We start from the raw sequence: 9189 nt of genomic DNA, 5'->3' as shown, positions 1-9189 counted from the left end.
TCTGTGTGTGTCTGTGTATGAGAGAGAAAGATAGATGTGTGTGTGTGTTTGAGATAGAGAGAGAGAGAGAGAGAGAGAGAGAGAGAGAGAGAGAGAGAAAGAGAGAGAGAGAGAGAGCTAAAGCGTGGTAATGTGCCTCCAGTCCTTGTTTCCTGCAGACGGATCGATTCAAACACCATCATTACCCCTCGACCTGTCTGCTGGCCCTACGCTAAGAATTCACACACTCTGTCTCGGTTAGGAGATTAAGCCCAGAATGTAGGTGTTTTTACTCCCTTATCGATACAATTTGTGAGGCAGCGTGGTGGAATCAGGCTCTCGTCAAAATAATCAAAGTGAAGAAACTTACATTTTTCCGCAGGTTTGTGAATTTTTATCAATTTTTTTATTTTTTGGTTAAGCACCTTTCATGTCCATTAAAGAACTCATTTCTTGTGGATGTTTCTGAAAAACGTAGATTAAAGGCACAGAAAATGTAAATTTCAGTTACCACGGACTCTTAACCTAAGGAAATAAATAATCTTTGGCGGCCATTTTCTCAATAACTTTACCTCTGAAAACAGGTAACCCCCACCTCCTTCATTCGCAAATATCTCGACTAGTATTCAAGATAAATGGATATTTTTTATCAAAATAAAGACAAGTGAACAAGCCTCAAGACGATACCAATAACTCTACATGCCCAAAAATTGACGAGAGCCTGATTCCACCACGCTGAAACACATTTAGACAATTTAGGAGGCACGCTTCAAACCCTGTCTTTCAAGCCCAACCAGTCAGGCATGGAAGGGATGCAACATCCCAATAGATAGACCGAGATGCTTGAGGAAAAACGTTCCCCCAACTAGGGAATCGAACTCGGGTGTCCTGCGTACGACATCAAAACGACCAACAACCGCTACATCACAGAGACTGTTGAATTAGCCAGGATAAAGAGAGAACCAGGAGAAACAGAAAGGTATAAAAGACCCTAATAATAATAATTGTTTACATGTTTCATTGTCTCTCTTACATTGATGTAATCATGACAATGTGCTGTTTAAAATCATGCCGCGTCCGCGGGGTTTCAGTTAGTTCCTCAGTCGTCTCGTGCAGAAGACATGAGTTCAATTCTCGGGGGAGAGGGTATTTTTTTAAACATATTTAATACGTGAGTATGTATCTCTGTGTGTCTAGTAGTAGTAATAGTATAGGGTTTTACGGCGCTTGCAACTGCTAAGGTCATTTGAGCGCGCGTCTGTACAGTTGAGGCTGGCCCTGACAGGCAGCAGGTTCTTAGCAGCTGCTTCCATTATAATAAAAGCTAAATCGTGTTGATGTAGGAGTAAAACATTATAATAATACTACAAATACGATTTACACAACCAATTGCCACGCAGTAAAAAAGAAGAGTAAAAAGGACCAGAAAGTCTGTCTTCTAAATTATCATATATGTGTCGAAGGGTTGGGTAAAAAACAAAAACACATAACTACTCATTTTTTTATGAGAATCAAAAAAAAAAGTTTAGCCCTAACCGTATCCAGAAAGGCCCCTAAAAATTATGGACACGTATGAAATATAGTATTACATTTTGATTAATGTATTTTTTCACCCGTGGCCGGTGATCTGCGTGTTCAGAGGGCTCCCATGCTAATTTATCAACAGAGAGTAAACATCAATACAGCTCGTAAAAAATTATGGCGATGGACAGTGAGAAAAGAAAATGTATGAAAGGATGTTATTCCAGTGAATGCTTTTTTACTGTCGCTCCCGAATCTCTCTCTCTCTCTCTCTCTTTCTCTCTCTCTCTCTCTCTCTCTCTCTCTCTCTCTCTCTCTCTCTCTCTCTAATGTATATGCTTTGCACCCAAATCGACACAATCTAAATAATTTCGGAGGCAACCTTCGAGCTCCCCTGTCAGGGCCAACCCGGGCTGAGAAGGAGACAACGTCAGAACAGGAAGATAGAGATACTCGATTTTTTAAAATCCCAACATGGAGATCGAACGCTGTGGAGGTGGAGTATCTTAAACGTCACACCACGGACGCCAGTTTTACTTTAAATAATTTGTCTCAAGCTAGGAAGTCCTTACAATTGCTTTGACGAGCAAAAAACGTATTTATTAGTGATTAAAGACCAGACAGAAAGATGTCTAAAAGTGTATACCCGTTACCGCAACCAACTTCTCGGGCAGATTGTTCCTTCTATTTCATACCCGATAAATAAATGCCTTAAAACGTCATTCTTCTTCAGGGAGACGACACCACGTTAAAAGTGACAGCAAATACCAAAATGGAAAAGAAAAAAAAAACGCATCCCCTTTAATACATTCTACCTCTTCTGCCGATTTTTTTCTTTATTATCAAATGCACGAAGCGGTTTGTAAACATTCTCTTTTTGAGTGAAAGGAAACGTTAGGGAAAGCTAGGAAAAGACAGGACAGAGAAGATGAAGAAGAATGAACGACCCATATTGCATTTTATGTCTTTTCTATACTTGCAACGATTTCCCGAGAGAAACTTGAAGCCCGCTAAAGGCATGCAGCACTGTCTGCCTGCCAAGGTTCTCCAGGATAGATTATTATTATTATTATTATTATTATTATTATTATTGTGTATTTGTAATGCTTCTTTTTCTTCTTCAATTTCCATTCCATTTTTATTTTACTATGTATAGTTTTATTTTTCTCGTTAGCTTCTCATTTCAGTTTTATTATGTATTGTTTCTTTTACATGGAATTCTTTTTTTTCTTATTAGATTCACATTTTATTATATTATGCATAATTTTCCTCCAGTTTGATTCTCATTTTTATTTATTTCAATGTCTACGTTTTAATCTTAGGGAAAATAACTGAACTGCCGCTTATAGTTTATAGAATTCTTTTTAAAAATTCATATCATTGAATTTCTGTTGCGTCACAAAAGGGGGCCAAAACGTGCATGCTAACATAACAACGTTCCGTATTTTGTTTGTTCATTTTTTTTCCTTGAGTAGAGAGATTCACCCTGAAACAGTAACGGTCAATTAGTGTAGAAAAACTCTAAAACAGATGGAAAGCAACCACAGAGTGAAAGAAAATAATAAGTAGGACCTACCAATGATGCCCTTCAACCACTCGCTTCGGATTTTTGGTATGGGCAGATAAGAGGTAATGAAGACATACATAATAAAATGAAAGCTGAATTAATTATCAAAATAAACCGACTTAAATTTCACTGTTATAGATACTACTGGGTCTTTTGCCCTTCATTTGGAATTCATTTAATCTAGTATGCACATCCGGGATCTTCACTCTCTGTGGTGACAAAATTAAATTTTGAGCACCATGAAGTTATGCTCTGAAAATGTTTTAATTAACTTTTTTTCCCAATTGGTAGCGAGTTGAGAAGAGAGAGAGAGAGAGAGAGAGAGAGAGAGAGAGAGAGAGAGAGACAGAGATTGAAAGAGAGAGAGAGAGAGAGAGAGAGAGAGAGAGAGAGAGAGAGAGAGAGAGAGAGACAGCCAGACAGCCAGACAGCTAGACAGACAGACAGACAGACAGAGACAGACAGAGAGAGAGAAAGAGAGAAAGAGAGAGAGAGAGAGAGAGAGAGAGAGAGAGAGAGAGAGAGAGAGAGAGAGAGAGAGAGAGAGAAGGGGGGGATGCGAGGATTAAGTAAACTTTCACCAGTCGTGGACCGCTTGAGAACACTGACCACGAAAAACCCATTACGGGAGGAAACTTCTGCGCCAGAGATATTAAGAAATTGTTGAGTTCCTGCCCTTGTACCAATATCGCCTGGCTTGATATTAATATAATTTTTGTCAAAGCTCTTTGATTATGATTTTAAAAGCAATCAAAAATCTACCAAAAGCATTCTGTATAACTACATTATCCGCATGTTACTGTTTGACGGATCGCTTTTTTCGGCTGATGAAATGAGGGCCTATTTATTATTTCAAACCTCAAAGCTTAATCGGTTGTTTCTTGAAGGTAGACCATGTATAATGCCCTCGAAGTCAGATAGGATGGAGCGATGGGAGGTATAAATAGCATAGTGATTTAATGACAATGAGGTAAAGAGAACATTTATCCGTTCAAAATTAGTTTTAAGAAAAGGTTTTATAGCTCTCACATCACAAAAAAGTCGTATAAGATTAGAAGTGTTACTAGAGAGTAACATACAAAGACCAATAAGGAGGAGATAAAGGGAAGATAGAATATTTTGATAGAAAAGAAGGAGTAAACCTATTCAGAGCACCTGAGAACCAACTCATAAATACAAAAAAATATTATTCTAGCATAAAGAAAAAAATCATAAAGAGAAACTCATTGAAAGGCAAAAATTAAAAAAGAAAAAGTTGTATGTGTGGGACGAAACAAGCACTAACCTCGGCGTCACAACAAAATCGTTGTCATCATCCTCGTCACTCGAGTAATCCTCTAGGTGGAGATATCCTAACGTTTGTTCGTCATCATCCGAGTCCTCTTCGCCGATGAATTCTTCTCGAACGCCGGAAGATGACACCGCTACCTCGTCCAAGGTGGAGTAGATAGGGCTCTCCGAGTCTCTCTCGTTGCTGGACGTTGGTGGTGGCGAATCAAAGGTCGGTGTTGATATTGTTTCGTAGTGGGAAGATTCGTCCTCGAAATACTCAGAATCTTCAACGTTGTTGCTATCATTTTTGCTGTAATCACTGTCGGAATCTCCACCATTAATGATGACGTCATCACGAAAAGCCACTCGTTTCTTCACCGGTTTGGGGGATACTTCGTTCTCATAACCAGACGAGGATCTGTTGTAGTCTTCGCTTAAGACGTCGACCTTGTCAGCATGTGGGTTCAAGTTCAAAGTCAGATCTGGCACAGATGTTGGTCTTTTACTATCCTTAGAGTTCAACTCCTTCTTGAGAAATTGCACATCAAATGCTCCTAAAGTCAAAGGCGAGCTTGAGTAAGAATCAGAATCATACTCCAGAGGTTCGTGCATTAATCGAAAGGAATCTTCACTCCCGCTGTTGCTGTTGCTGCTTCTCATAGGATACATCCCTTGATTCCCATTTCCATAAAATTGACTACCACCCATAAATGCTTCAGAATTTGACTTTACACTCGATGTCTTGATCTCACTCACAATTCCAACATTTATGCCATCGAGGCGTAAACTTTTGTTTTGAACTGGTTGAAAATGGCTGGTTTTTACTTTCCGCTCCTCCTCAGGTGGAACATGGAGGTTGGTGACTCCTACTTTTCCTTTATCGTCTCGTATAGCTTGAGTTGAAGGTAGAAGATATTGCTTACTGCCCGTTGAGGCTCTACTGAGTCCTTGTCTGGACAAAGCCGAGGGTTTGCGTAAACTACCCCATCCCAGCTGCCTCACAGACGCACTCCTGGCATCCTCTGGTTCTGAGTCCGAGGATTGGAAGTCCTCAAAGCTGTACTGCTCGAGGATGTGGGTGTCTGATTGCGTTCCGTAGTCGCTGAAATGTAAAGAAGGCGATATGATTGTGAGTAATATACGTGATAACTATTTATTCTTCAGATTGAGGAGAGACAGATGAGCTTTTGTGTGAATGTGAATTGCTATAGTAGCGCAGTCGTATCGGAGGTGGACGTTAAATTCGGAGCCCCCGCCACTTAAAAATCCTGCATGTTGAAGGGGACGCCAAACCAATTCTCTTACATTCTTCTTTCCCCCTCCCCCCCCTTCTCTCTCTCTCTCTCTCTCTCTCTTTCTCTCTCTCTCTTTCTCTCTCTCTCTTTCTCTCTCTTTCTCTCTCTCTTTCTTTCTCTCTCTCTCTCCCCTCTCTTCTTCTTTCTCTATTTCCCTTCTCTCTGTCTCTCTCTCTGTCTCTCTAAGTGTCTCTCTCTCTCTATCTCTCACTCTCTCACTCTGTCTCCTTCTCTCACTCACTTCCTCTCTTACGCTATCAGTTTAATATTATACTCTAAAAATATGCACGTACTTTAGAACGAGTGTGTGTGTGTGTGTGTGTGTGTGTGTGTGTGTGTGTGTGTGTGTGTGTGTGTGCGTGTGTGTGTGTCCGTGTGTGTGTTTGGATTGGGGTTTTGGGGGTTTTTTTTTGGTTTTTGGTAAGTGTTTTACGGCACTCGCAACTGCATAAGGTCGTATGAGCGCGGGGGACACATTAAACATTTTCAGTAGGTAGGAAACTTTAAATTTTGCCCAAGTTGCAGCCGAAGCCTACTCTTACCGATTTTAGACCATCAATGAATATTTAACCTGCCTAACTTGCACACGGGACCTCCGAGATTGTTCACCCTTGTCTGAGCAGGCTAGGTGTAGATCTTTTACTACCAGAAGGTCAGGGGTGTGGCTGAAAGACAGCAGTAAGAAGGCGCCAAGGAGTAGCCGTAGAAAAGCTGCAGAAAAAGTCAGACGTCTAGAGGAGGGGGCAAAGGAGGTGACAGGGTGGGGGCAGAAGGTGGAGACGAAAGCAGACGACAGAACAGTGCTAGAGAGCAGAAAAAAGGAGGTGAAAGGAGACACTTTTAGAGAAGAAAATGTTTCCATCGTTACCCGGTTTGAATCCCGGACCTTTGAATGAGAGGCGAACACCTTAACCTCTGGGCCACGAGAGCCCACTGTGTGTTTGAGTGTGTGTGCGTGTGTGTGTATATATGTGTGTGTGTGTATGTGGGTTTCAGCATTGTTGTAACTCCAAGAAAAGTGTATTGCAATGACAACGGCTTTATAGAATTCCATAACGCCAATAAACTTTTTACATCCACAATTATAATCCAGCCATTACCAAAACTGTCATAAGAATAGGACTACTAGAAATTTCGTAGATGTTATCATGGTTCTACCTACCTGTCTTTGTAAAGTGGCCTTGCTTCCATGTGCGTCGACTTGGAGACATCTGCGACTGCGTAGGGCTGGACAAACTTAGATTTTCTTCTTTCTGCCTGCGGTTTTCGATGTGGGTGGCCATTTGTAGAGCCGCGATTCTGACCAGAAGTGCTCCTGGTTGAAGGATGATTCTCCCATGGTTTCTTCTCTATGGGATCGTGGTTGAAATACTGTTGTTTGCGTTGGTTCTGTTGCTGTTGCTGCTGTTGTTGCTGTTCCTGCTGCTGTTGTTGTTGCTGATAAGGGCTGTGATGGACTTGCTGATGCTGTGGTTTGCGTAGATGCTGATGATGAGCGGAGTACGAAGACATATTATTGTGCTTCGGATGAGGTAGATTGTGATAAATGCCATTTTGAGAATTATGATCGAAACTATCGTGTAAGGAATTACTCTCCTCGGAGTAGGTCGTCGAGTCTGATCTACTGTCACTGGGGTAGAAATAATCTCCGCTGTCAGCAGGTTTTGCTCGATAGAAATGTTCGTTTTGAGAGGGGTTGAGGTAGCGTTGGTCTTGAGATAAATGTTTTCCAGGAAATTCACCTCTTTCATAATGATGAGGAAGAGGCCTGTGTGCATCGTCTGACAAAGAAGAACCAGAAGGGGAGTAATCATGATGGCTTTGGCCGCCATCTGTGTATCCAGTAATTCCCCTAGAAGGTTGCCACTCTTTGTGAATTGAGGTAATATTAGCATCACAAAAATCATTCGAAACTACTCCATGAACTTGATTGCTCATATCTTGCTGATTGTGGGATACGAGACTCATATCCTGAAGTCTCTGACCCAAAACATGTGTTGGAATGGATCTATGACCTGCAGGTGAACTCTCGCGAGGAATGGAGGTTTGAACTCCATGCATTCCGCAATGGACTGCGGGTTTGGCAGACAGCATGCTGTGATCGCCTTCCCTGCCACGTCGTCCCAGTGTGTGGTTTCTGTCGAATCCTCCATTGTGTTCTCGAGGAGCTTCATTCCGGCTTGGCATCTCTCTTGTCATTGGACTCATTGCTCTGAGCTGACACCGGCGTCATGTTGAAGCACTGCGTACGTCATTTCTGAATCTGGATTCGACTCGTTTCAATCTCCAGATGGCTTCAGGCTACCTAGGATAAAGAGAGGAGAATTAAGAAATTAAAGTTTTAATGTAGTTTTGTTTTTACTCCCGTGTCTACACTGTTTAGATAATCTAGAAGGCGGATACAACATCGCAGCAGGAATACTAAGCTACTCGATTAAAAAATAATAATATTAATCTCATTACTCGTGACTTGAGTTCGGATCTCCTGAGTGCTGCAGTGGAGAGCTTAACTCTTTGAAGACGTGGCGGACAAATACGTCCGATCAGCAGTACGCCAATGCCAATGTTGAGGGAGGCACATTTTGACTCATTTTACACAAATTAGAAACCGGATTTACATTTCATTATGTACCTTGTGTTAATGGTCATTTTAAAACAGAATGGAAAAGTGTATGAATAATGAAATGCTTCTTTTTTAAAGGGCCCCAAAACCACATGTCTTTAAGCGTTTTGATGACCAGAATGCGCGTCGTCAAAGAGTTCACTGATGCATCGCAGGCGGTGGTTAGAAGATAAGAATAATATGGCTTACAATTTACAAGATAGTTCGAAAAGTAAAACATGGTTCTGAGATTTAAAGAATTCATTTTTCTTTGGGGAAAAACATTAACATGAAGAACACTTATTTCGACCTTGAATTTGATGATCACTTAAAGGAGGACGTAAGTAAGCAAGAGCTTTAATTACGGCAAATCAACTGAGATTATGATTCTCAACTTTGAAGGTATCTAGAATATCGTTAACATTGCGTCGCTCCAAAATTATTTTGTCCAAAATGCAGTTCACTATAGGGCGCACTTTGGACACAAGAGCTCTGAAACGACAATAGCTGGATATTTAGCCTAGGGCTTGGTACAGGGCATAGATAGACAATTTTTTAATATCTTAAGAAAAACAAAAATAAAATACTTTAGTTTCAAGAAGAGTTTTACGCACTTGCAACACAATACGGTCATAAAAGTGCCGAAGATTAGACGTGTTACAAGAGAGTAGCAAACATAAAAAAGAAGGAGGGGATATAGAGACGATAGATTTTTTATAGGAAAGAAAGAGCAAACCACACCAGAGCACCCGCCAACCACCTGCACAATTAAATACAAACAAACGTGCTGAAACTAGAAAATAAACACATTGAACATCGATCTGAAGACTCCATTCATTACTCCTTCAATTAGACCCTTTAAAAAATGAAAGAAAAGTACACACTGGTAAAACAAAACCAGAAGTAACACCTCCCAAATAAATGAACAGTTTATAAATGCACACTGCCTCACC

The sequence above is a fragment of the Aplysia californica genome, unplaced genomic scaffold, assembly GCF_000002075.1.
Source record: "Aplysia californica isolate F4 #8 unplaced genomic scaffold, AplCal3.0 scaffold00104, whole genome shotgun sequence".
NCBI classification, from domain to species: domain Eukaryota; kingdom Metazoa; phylum Mollusca; class Gastropoda; order Aplysiida; family Aplysiidae; genus Aplysia; species Aplysia californica.
The sequence above is the reverse complement of the archived record's forward strand: the minus strand, read 5'-3'. Positions refer to the sequence as shown.